Source organism: Girardinichthys multiradiatus, chromosome 21 (assembly GCF_021462225.1).
Source record: "Girardinichthys multiradiatus isolate DD_20200921_A chromosome 21, DD_fGirMul_XY1, whole genome shotgun sequence".
NCBI lineage: Eukaryota > Metazoa > Chordata > Actinopteri > Cyprinodontiformes > Goodeidae > Girardinichthys > Girardinichthys multiradiatus.
In genome coordinates this window covers 37,762,923-37,775,208 of record NC_061813.1, presented here as the reverse complement: position 1 = coordinate 37,775,208, position 12,286 = coordinate 37,762,923, and the positions used below count along the sequence as shown (strand labels likewise).

The 12,286-nt window shown below is 40.1% G+C and overlaps 1 long non-coding RNA gene across 1 annotated transcript in view; it reads left to right on the top strand.

The window, feature by feature from the left end:
- LOC124858216 overlaps positions 1–12,286 on the top strand; it is a 54,593-nt gene that overhangs the window by 36,493 nt on the left and 5,814 nt on the right. The gene's annotated exons all lie outside the window — the stretch shown is intronic.

Sequence of the window (12,286 nt, the reverse complement as noted above, 5' to 3'; positions counted from 1 at the left end):
CTCTCTTCTCAAAAAGGTTTTCAATCCTCAATTAGCAACAGTTTCTAGAGGCTTGACCAGAAAGCGTTCCCACTGTCTGTGTATAATAGGATTTAAAGTTGCATTGTAGTCTGAGGTTAATAAAAGAGATTCAAGCAGAAATCAGTGCAGTTAGCAGTAGTTGCAGGGAAGCCATGCCTCTAAAATTTAATTTAAACTTTGTCTCAACCAGTTCCCTTCAAGGCATCAGTTCCAGTCCAAAGCTGTTTGTAGTTTTCACCTCCATCCTGTTTAAAGCTGCCTCCTGCTCCTTTGTTGACATTTTCACCTGCTGTGCACAAACACAGCGGTGTTCCTGGAAGTCATTCGGTAGGGGAACACGCCCTCCGCATGTTGTGCTTGATCTTTAAAATTGACAAGTGGCTAAAGTTTCTGTGAAGCATCAACCGGAGATAATGACAGAAAACACAAACGTTTGAAGTCATCCTCGCTGTTTCTGGACCACTGCTCACCATCATATGCGAGCAATTTGTTGGTGAAGGATGTCAACAGCTTCCTAATTGTCAGCTGTATCTCTTTTCTCGTGACAGCAGCCGGTTTTTGCTGGCTGTTTCAATTCAATTCAATTCAGTTTATTTGTATAGCGCCAATTCACAACACATGTCGTCTCAAGGCACTTCATAAAAGTCAGGTACATACATTCCAATTAATCCTAACCATTGAACAGTTCAGTCAGATTCAGTTATTTATTCAAATTGGATAAAAAGTTTTTCTGTCTAAGGAAACCCAGCAGATTGCATCCAGTCCCTGGCTTTTGGGCTGCAGTAGAGCCGACTGCCATTTGTGATTAGCATCTGCAGTAGCTGGTGGTCCTAGCTGTTTGATTAATGATTTAGGTCCATGTTACAGCAAAATCCATCTACAAGGACAGGACTGAATCTCCTGTCTGGCTGATTATGTTTCTTATTTAAATAAATATTGTAAAAGAACATGATTATTAAAAAAAAAAAAAAAAAGGATTTTGCTATAGAAAATCACTAAATATTAGTTTTTCTATGAAAGTAATTTGTCTTCTTACAGGTTTTCTAAAAATGCAGCAGAGACTCAGAGCCACACCATTACGTCACCTAAAATGTCTCTTCCAGTAAATGTTTGATTCTTTCCTAAAGAGGGGTTGGTCTTGTTATTCCGGAAAACAGATGTTAATAAAATCTAATTTATAAACACAGTTTCAAACAACAGTTGGTGTAAATGCTGTTTACAGGGAAACAACCTGACCTCTGATCAGTCATTATAGTCCTGTTGTAAAGTCAGTGTTTTCTACCTTAATTGGGACATATGGGAATAATAGCACTGAAAAAATTTAAGTATTAAAAGCAAACGAGAAAAACTAAAGAAAAGACTTTCTATGTTTTCTGTAAAATGACATTTAAATTAAAGATATAATAAATCACATATATACACAATTTGGCAAGCTATTTAGCAAGCTCAAGTAACATCAACAACTTCAAGCTGGGTTTAAAACACCAGCTGGGGATTTTCCAGATCTAAAATGTCCTTTTGATACAAACAACCTGTAACAATGTTGTTACAAACTTTGCCAGATCTACACACTAGATTTAAATGAACATAATAAAGCCTATGTGTCATAATGGGGTAGTGTTTTGTAGGACCAGAATGCAGACAAGAGCGTGGTAACCACATTGTGAGTAGAAGTATTTAAAAATGGAATAGCTAACTTACAGCATGGGCGATGAGAATGGGCATTGAACAGACAGGCAGGTAACAGTCATGAACAGGCCTGGCATGACAAATAGTAGGATTCAGTGGCTAGCAAAAAAAAACAGAGAGTTTATATTCCGAAAAACAAAACAAACACTTAGGGAGCCCACGGGAAATCCCGTTGTCAGGGGGCGGGCCTGGACACTAGAGAACCCATGGAGACCCGTTGGGCTTTAGCTGGAGACTCGGGACCACGATGGAGCTCTGGAGACTCAAATTTACGGTGGAGCTCAGGAGACTCGAACCCACTGTGGAGTTCTAGAGACTTGGGACCACAGGGGAGGAACCTTGGGAAACAGTAGTGGAACCCTGAGGAGCGGCGTGGAAGCCGGGAGAAGCCTCTACAGAGCCCTGGAGGGCAACACTGGGACCCTTGGACGAACCTTGGAGAGTGCTGCTCTGGGGACGTGGACGGAGGTATTCCACCTGGACATCCTTTTTGGAAAACGCTGCAGCAGGTACACAAGATGGTTCGTCCTCAAACCCCTCTGGAGCAGGAACACGAGGCGGTTCTTCCTTGAACCCCTCTGGACCCACCAAAGTCCACTCTATTTCCTCTAGCAACAGGAGAGAAGGCAGGACCTCAGCATCTTCCCCATATAAGGCTCTAGCTTCTTCCTCCTGTTGCTGAATCCACTGGAGTAGCTCTGAGGACCAATTGTCTGCTTGGTACTAGTGGTGTCTGGATCCTTCTGTCACAATGGGGTGGTGTTTTGTAGGACCAGCATGCAGACAAGAGCTTGAGAGCCGCATGGTGAGGAGAAGAATTTCATAAGAAAATACATAACTTACAGCGGGGAATACAAAACACGGTGCATAGGCGATGAGAATCGGCATGGAACAGACAGTCATGGACAGGCTTGGCCTGACAAACAGTAGGATCCAGTAGTGAGTAATGAAATATATAATTTATATAAGTATGAAGTATGCAAAAGCATTTATCGCAACGGAACCTCAAAAAGTTGATCAGGCCTCAATTCTGACTCAGGTTGGCTTTTTCTTGATGGTTTTGTGGTACCGTTTCTCGCTTTGTCTTGAGGAGAGTGAGCCATCACGAGGACTTGATCAGTCAATCAGAATCAAACTTTGAGAAACGTGTGACCCAAGCAAATCTAAATCTTTTTTTATTTTTCTTACCATATTCTATAAACTTGAGATAACCACAACTATAACTGGAGATTCTATTAACTGTCGATATCTAACTAACTATGAATGAAATACTATCTCATCTCAAGGTTTTCAAATATTCTACCTAATAAAAAGATGAGATCACCTTCAGAGTTATAGACAACCTCTATGTAAAGTTGAGTTATCAAAAAAGTTTTTTTAAATTAACCTCATAAGATCAATAAATAAAGAGTTTTACACTTATTCACAGGCATTCAGACATGATTTATTTTGAGCTTAGTACTTCTAGGTAATACTAATAATGTCAATGCATTTAAAATTTTCAGGGATGCCATCAGTGTGGGATCTGATCTAAAAGGTCCTTCATAGATGCTAGTTGTCGAAAACAGTTAAAATATGTGAATAGAAAAATCTGAGTCTTCAAAGTTATTACTACATAATATTACGAGCCTCTGTATCAAAAGCTTTACATATCCAACGGCTTACAGAGGGAAGAAGAAAGCAAGGAAATTAAAAGTACAGTTGAAACTCTTTCAATATTTTTTAAACCCAGCTGGTTTACTTGCTTGTTGTTTCTTCATTCATTCATTTTCTACCGCTTATTCCATATTGGGTCACCGGGAGCTGGTACTTATCTCCAGCAGTCTACGGGCGAGAGGCGGGGTACACCCTGGGCAGGTCGCCAATCCATCGCAGGGCAACACAGAGACATACAGGACAAACAGCCACGCACACACTCATTCACACCTAAGGGCAATTTAGAGAGACCAATTAACCTGGCAGTTATGTTTTTGGACTGTGGGGGTACCACGCATGCACAGGGAGAACATGCCACCTCTCAGCTAGGAGTCGAACAAATATCAGTTAATAGAGCAAATATTAATTGTAATTTTCAAATAATTCATTAAGGGAAAAAGCTCTCGACACCAAACTGGCCCAATGTGAAGATATAATTTTTCTCAAAATGTAGTAACTGACCGGTTGTGCCACCCATGACAGCGGCAGCAGCCATCAAGCATTTGTGAGACATGGAAATGAGTATTTTACATCTCTGTGGAGGAGAACTTGCAGAATTATTCTTAAATTCAGGCATTGGAGGGTTTTCCACCTGTTGAAGGTCAGCTGGTCAGCTGCCAAAATATTTCAATCAGATTTATAACCAGTCTTTGTCTACGTCACTTTAAAATCTTTATTTTGTGGAGGAGTTTTAGCCATTCAGAGGAGGTTTGAGTCATTGTCTTTCTTAAACCTTAGGTCACAAACTGTTGACTCTTCATTCTCATGTAGGATTTTCTGCATGAGAGCAGAATTCATGGTTCCATCAATTATGGCAGGTGCCCCTGGTCCTGAGACAGAAACATCACACTACTACTAACCTTGTGGACCATAGAAATGGCTTTGTTACCCTTTTTAAACTGATTATTGTCAAAATATTTCTCATCGGTGGTCAGACAGGTTCTACTCGAAAACTTGATCCTACAGGTCTGAAACATTTCGTTGTTTCTATATTTGTAGAGTTCAATAAAAATGATTTGCTTGTGAACTTTAGGCAGAAATGGCATTGATATTATTTATTAGCTTATTTGAGAAGACAGTCGTTTGTGAGAAGAATGAATCACTGCATGTTTTAAAATAAAACATGCATCAGTAGTTCAGAGGTTTTGAGTCTGTTAGTAATAAAAAATAGCAAGGTTTAAAATACAACACATTGACCTCCTGGCCATCTGGATCTCTGGCCTGACATTTATCTCCGACCCTTCAGAGGAACAACCTCACACATTCCTGTATCGAATCATTATTTCCCTGCATGCAGAGCCGTCACACAAGGTTTGTCACTGATTGTAACAGACCAGTGAGAGAGAAACCACAGCTGTTGTAAATTCTTGATGAGGTATGGCTGCAAAACAGCACAAGCACAAATTATTCAAATGACAAACCAAATCTGCCTGAAAAAGGCTCTGAAAGCCGCCAACAGTGTATGCAAGATTGATGCTTTTCTTCTTGTTTTCAGCGGTGTGGACCAGCGGGGGAGAGGGGAAAAGAAAGGGCCCTACCAGTTTATTTTCTTTGACAGTTAGTTACTGTTCTCCTGGTTTCCATCTTTCTGTGTACCTGTGTACTGTTGGTGTAATGAATAATTACAACGAAAAGCATCTCAGGTCTGCCGATGATGGCTCGGTGGACTCAGACGATCCCACTTGATGCAATACAAGTTTGGCGAGTTTTGATCACAACGCGACCACAGTTTCTCACCTGATGTTCAGCTGTCAGCCACACCAACTGAGTCTGCAATAACCTGTCAGTCAGCAACAAATCAAATAAAAATTATGGATTGCCTTTTTTTTTTCCTAAGCCATATACTGTCAGTCTGCTCCACGTTTCTCAGCATGACTGAGCGGATGTGTGTTTGTGTATTTATTTATATCACACTGGTGTGTGGACTTCTGTAAGAAGCTGCTGCCTCTCACTGCGGGGACAGTCTCTCTCCTCCGCAGAGATGAAAAGTGTGAAAAGCACGATGCCACGCAGAGCCACGCGTACACGCAGTGCACATCAAAATGCAAATTAATTCCAGTGTCTGAGACTTTATTGGGGGAAAAAAAAAGAGCAAACACGCAAAGATTCCCAGCAAACTGCAAAAACGACAAACATTTATTCTGTCAGTCTAATTTACACAATTTAAATGTAAAGGAGTCATGTAAGAAAGTGATATTTACAAATATCCACCTTTGTGTTTTTCTGGCTCAGCAGATCACCTTTGGGAATATCTCAGTGGAGTTGTCGCAGATTATCGACAGTCGATTGTTAGCCTTAATTATTGGATCTTAGGCTAGGAGGCACAGAGATAAACCCAACAGAAGCTAAGAGATAGAGGAGTGATGCAGGCAGACAACCAGAGGCCTGCAGTTAGCCGAATTAGTAGCTTAATAAGGCAAATTAAGGTCCACATCCTTGCTTTCCGTTTCACAAAACTCGATGACCTCTTACATGAATTAGTGACAGAGCAAGCTGAGGCACAAAATCCAACCTGGACCAAAGCAGAGCAGCACATCCAGAAGTCTTAGAAAACTGGCAAATTTCCATACATTTAAAGCAACTCAGACTCAAAGCCTCACCTACACTTAAAGCAAAAGCCATTCTTTTCCATATTTTGGCGGGCGACACTGTGCACTGATCTTAATAAGTCAGGAAATCACTACTGGATAAATTTGCCTACATCTGCAGTCAGAGCAGTAATTAGGGGAGTGGTGGCCTGGTGGTTAGAGAGCAGGACATTTGCATCCTGGAGAGATCACAAGTACACTGGTTCAATCCCACAGCCTGCCACTCTGGGTTCCTGAGCAAGACTCTTAGCCCCAGAATGCTCCCCGGGTGCCGGACAATGGCAGCCCACTGCTCCCTAAGGGATGGGTTAAATGCGGAGGGCAATTTCTCCATTTTGAGATCAATAAAGTCTAAATTATTATCAAGTTTAAAAGAACAGACAGACTGGGCCTGAGCATCCAGTGTTGCCACCAAGCAGATGCCGATCAATTAACAAGTTAAGTAGAAGTGTAAAAACTATTTAGCATGATCACACAGGGTCTCTTGTGTTCTTAACTCTGCGCATCTTTACCTGAACTCATAGAGAGAGTCAGAAATCCCCTTGGATCGCGCCAAATAAATGCAGACTCAGCAGATTTAAGAGGTCACTTTGTGGAAAGCGCTAGGTTGACCCACCTTCATGACAAGACCAGCAATGTAACATTGTGTATTCATTGATCCAGAAAGATGAAGGGTTTTTACTAAATTACTTGCTGAAGATTTTGTAGCAGATTAAAACACTTTTATGAGACTAAAAGCTCAATTTTAAATGGAAATCCTCTACTTTTTGTTATTTGTGGAAGAATAAACCCTCTTATTTTGACTCAAACTTTGCTCTGCTGTATCACTAAGTTTCTTCTAACTTTTGGATTCAAACTTTGACTTTTGTCTGTTGTAAAAATATATGAAAAGTTTTACTGAACTAAAGATGAGATTGCAAAATAAGTTTCCCCACTTTAGTCTGCGAGTGTGTGTTGTTTTAAATACATGACAGGGTTGTATTTTTAGTGAGCATCTGTGTGGGTTTAGCTTCAGGTGGGTCTAGTGTAAAAAGGATGAATACGTGCAAAAGTCCCTCATGCCCAAGTACAGGGAAGGATCTTTGATTCTGTGGGCCTGCTTCTCTTCCAAATGCCCTGGGAACCTTGTTCAAAGGGTTTGGCATCAAGATCTGAAGTAATTGGAGATTTAAGTACAATATGCTGTTGAAAGTATTTGGTCACCTCTTCAAATCATTGAATCCATGTTTACTCAGTGTGTTTATTCCATTGAATAAACACACTGAGATGTTTTGGAAAATTTCATGCTCCCAACTCTGCGGGAAGAGTTTAGGGATGGCCCCTTCCTGTTCCAATATGAAAGCAGGGTCGGCAAAGACATGGATGGGGAAGAACTTTCCTGGACTGCATAGAGTCCTGATCTCAACCCGATAGAACATCTTCAGGAAGAATCGGACCAGAGACTGTTAGCCAAGCCTTCTCGTCCAGCATCAGTGTGTGACCTCACAAATGGGATTCTGAAAGAATGGTCAAAATTTTCCAAAAACATACTCCTAAATCAATAATCCCTGAAGAGTTGAAGTGGTGGGAGCTTCTAAGGGCGGGACGTCTTTTGGGAATATAGTGTAAAAATTTGGAGGCTTCTTTATGAAAATGGAAAAAGGCAATTTTGAATCATAAATTATCCAAAATGGCCTTTTCTACAGGGCAATGGTTTAACACACACAAAATAGATTTCCTTCCATGACGTTCTCAGTCTAAATCCCATAGAAAACCTGTGGGGTGAGCTGAGAACAAGAGAGCATGAGAGAGGACCCAGATCTCCAGATGATCTACTCAGATTGTTCAGAGTAAAGGTTAAAGATCAGTTTCTATTGTGAAATGATATAGAATCATCTTTTTGGCAGATAATGATGTCTGCCAGTTGTACAAAATGGTGTTTTTAACCGGCTCAAACTTCCTGAATCTGTTTTTGCTCTAACATGACCATCTACATACTGCAGTCATGTTAGAATCTCTGTAACACTCTGTTTTTACTATTTCTGGATTTCTATTTCAACAAATGATAGCGAATCCAAAGGGCAACAAAAACAAGCCTCAACTCTTTTCCAGTCGTCTTCTGGTTCCCAGTGTGTTGCAAACTGGTGAGAGCAGATGTTGACCTTTAGTTGTTCTGAACAGGGAGGTGGGGAATAAGACGTTATTGGGCCACTCCATCAGTTCACAGATCGTTTCTGGATATTAAGTGTAAATAATTTAGAAGTGCAGAACATCTCCACTGGAGTTATTCACAAAGAACAAATTGAATCCTGCAATTTCTCTCTTGCCTTGAGGTAAAATGAGCTGCAAGAAGGATTTTAGTCCAATAATTAGTTATTTTTAATTTCAGTCATGCCTCAGTTTTCTGGACATTTTGCATAAGTTGACAGTTTAATTGGAAGTGGTCAGTTAGATTAATCAAGAATATGCAGCCCAGCTGGAAAACTCTTTAGGTTTTATTTTAATGAGTGTATTTCATGAACATTTAATCTTCTACATACAAAGTTTGGTTGAGAATGGTGCAATTTAACAGAAGAACATCAGTGAAAAGCCGATGCACATGGTGGCAGAAACAGGGCTCAGTTATAGCTCTGCGGATCATACATTTTTCACATCTCTGTTTGTTTAGCAGCCTCTTCTGCCTTGGCTTTTTTTGATATGCCTCCACCAGCCGACCAGCGTCCATGTTTCTAGGCAAACCTTGCAGCGTGATTATTGCTTTATTGGATTAGTCTATAAGTGATTGTTGTACTTCCAGGATGCTTCGAGTGAAAGAAGAAAATGTCTCAGTTGATTTTGTTTTCCTGCTTTTTCAGGGCTGATTAATATTAACTGTTAACTATTTGATTTACTGTTGGTTCGAAGAGGAAAGGTGAAGAATTTATGTTTTTATGGCACATTTTGTTTCAGCTGGGGCATCCTAAATGTCATGGAAAGCCCTTGTGTACATGTTTTTGCTCTCTCAAATCATTAGTTCGCTCCACCAGGACAAGAACATAAAAGAGTGCCAACGAAACAAGCACACACCCCTCACCTGATCCAGTAGAACGGATGCTCTGTGAATTTTCAGACCCAATAGGATTTGAGCTGAGAGCCGGTGCTAGACCTGAGCTTTGTTGGTATTACTCCAGCTTGGCTTTTTGGCATGCCATGAGAGGGAACCCTGGAGAGCTTTTGGGCTGTAGATGTGTTGTGGAGGTTTTATACAGCTGCCACCTTCTCCCAAGGGGGCAAAAGGCCAGAAAGGTTAGCCTAGTTTCACCTTCATCGCCACATGGCAGGAGTCAGGAAGTTAATTCTCCTCAGATGGGATGCACGTGTGGCTTAGTGCTTTTCTCAGTGGGAACCAATCCGTTCCTAATTATAGCACTATTATCCAATTACATTTGAACGTTTAACTAATTTTCACCAATAATTCATTGAGAAATGTTTTATCAGTCTTTGGACATTTGACAGTTTCTCACTATCGTGTCTGTGTGTTCTTGTACTTGCTGCTGAGTGACAACCATTTTTCATATTTTACCAGCAAAGTGAGGACATTTGTGAAAAGTGAGGACATTTTCCTGGTCCTCACTTTTTTAAATGCTGTTCTTGGGTCAGGTGTTAGGTTTAGGACTAAGGTGTGAATTGAGTTTAGGTCAGGGTTAGGTATGCACTGGTAATAGTTAGGGTAAGGGGTAGGGTCAGGGTTAGGCCATAGAAATGAATGAAAATGAATGGAAGTCCATGAAAAGTCCCCATAAAGATAGTAAAACACGGACGTATGTTTCTACAGTTAAAATCACCTCCCTAAACTGTATTAAAAAGTGTGACTATTTCTTTCTAGCTGTCTGACATTAAATCATTTTCAGGTCAGTTTCAGGTCGCAATAAATAAAAAAAACTTCGGGTTGTTTTCCGTTTGGAAGCCCATCTATCCCCAAGCTTCAACTTCCAGGCTGATGATGTTTCAATATTTCCTCAGAATGTTCTCTCATCATGGTGCCATCTATTTTGTGAGGTGCATCAGTCCCCCCTGCAGGAGGAAAAACACCCACACAACAAGATGCTGATGGTGTTCTTAGGCTTGCATGCTTCCCTTTGTGTCCTCCTGATATAACAATGTTCATCATGACCAAACAGTTACATTTTTGTTTCATCAGAACACAGGGCATATCTCCAAACAGGTCTTTTTTCACTCAGTTCATTTTGAAACTGTTGTTTGACTGTTTTATTCTGATTTTGAAGTAACTGCTTCTTCTGAGTGGCATTTCAGCCCATGTTGGTACAGGACTGGTTTCACTGTAGATAATGAGAGGTCCTTACCAGCTACTGTCAGCATCTTCACAATGTATTTTGCTTTTGTTCTGGAGTTGATTCTTCATCCCCAGGACACAGGACCCATCCTCTTCCTGAAGGTATGATGGCTGGACATTTCCAAGGTGAATTATACAATGATTGAGATTTAGAAAGTTTAACATACATGTGATGTCATGTGATCTTTAGCTCCTCTAAACTAAAATATAATCAAAAAGCTCTAATTAATATTAAGTAAATAAGTCTGAAATTGGACAGTATACACAATCAGTCCTTTTAGGTTTTCAGGTCTGGTTAGACTTTACTGTTAAATTTCATTTTTGTACATGTGACTGTAATTGGAGACATTTCTCTAACATGTAAAGCGTTTTTGGCCACATTTTCCCTGGCTGTTGACCAACCAAGCAACCTTCTGACAGACTGGGATCACTCAGCTCATCATGTCCCACTGTTAAACAGCAGATACAGCTGCTAACTCATTTTTGGTCAGTCTTGACAGAAATATATTTCCTGCAGACTCTGTATTTTGTTCTTTTTTGACCCTACGGTACATGTTCACTTGGCACTCTCACTCGCTGTGAGGAGTTTCCACAGTTTCTTCCCTAATGCCACTAAACACACAACACAGACAACATGAAGTCAGAGGTACACCAGGATTGGTTTCTATTCTTTGCTGTTTTGTGACCGAGGCACCTTCCTTTGTTACTGACATATTGTCAGTATACTATAACTGCTGTTCTCTCCAAGGAACACAACCACCAATCTGTTCAGCGTTTGAAACCTACAAGTATTTCTGTACTATTTTATGTTTTTTTGGGAGACTGAGTGCATTACATTGTCAAGCTACTGAACCCTTGTGTGATGGATTGGTCATTTTGACCTGTATGTAACATCTACTAAAAGAAAAATGTTTTTTTAAGCTTAATGGTCTTGGCTCTTAGTCTGTGAAGGACATGTTTTCTTTGATTTCTCTCAAACAATGTTTGGTGTCAGGGCTGGTTTGACCAATAAATGTGTGAAAGGAAAAGATGACAATTAAAGGACTGATTAGTACCTTAATGTGGCACTACATGTTGATACTCCACCACTCAAAATGTGGCTCAACCTGTAAACTATCATCTCAAAACTGGCAAAATTATAATAATAAAAAAATATAGTAACATAATGACCACATTTTTATACACAAAACTAAGTTAAAAAGAATCTAGACCTTACAACTACAAGTAAAGTTTGTAATCGGTGTTGCTTGCTGGAATGTTTGCATCTTCTAAAGATTTTGTCTGAATATCTTTAGTTGTTAGTATATAAATAATGCAAAAGGACAAAATTGTGGTCCAAATTCAGCTGTGGAAGATTCAAAGCAAAATCCGAGAGACAGCTAATCTCAACGATGCATTTTACCTGCTGGGTTTAGAGTTAAAAATAAAAAGAAAAAATTTAAATGGTTTACCGAGTTAATTGGTGTTGGTGTTAAACAAAAAAACTCTGCATCACCTCCATTTAACAGGAAAAAAGACTCATATGAACATTGCTCATAAGGGAGAAAGGTTCTGCCTGAAGGCAGCCAGAAGCAGAGAGGACCTGGGGTAGGAAAAATTAGCATATAAGCAGAGTAATACAAGCTTTGCAAGGATGACATTCACCCTTTCTGATGGCCTATAACCAGGTCGCTCAATTGTATTAAATCCAATTAAGAGTTCAGGTTTAAACAGTTTCTAGGAACTGGTTTCTACTTCAGAGTTATACCTGGTTATATCTGGTTGAGTATCCTCTACCCTGCCTAACGTTTGTTGTTATTTCTGTAAGCAACAGTGCAGAGAGAATTTTCATGGCCACCTTTTTGTCTAATTTTCCAGAAGCTCCAAGTCTTATTGTCTCCGGCCTACCGTGTTGTGCAAGAACACGATCTGATAGCTTTGCAAGTTCACAAGTGGAGCTCATATTTTCCAACAATAGGCAATTTTACTTAGGAGTTTGAAC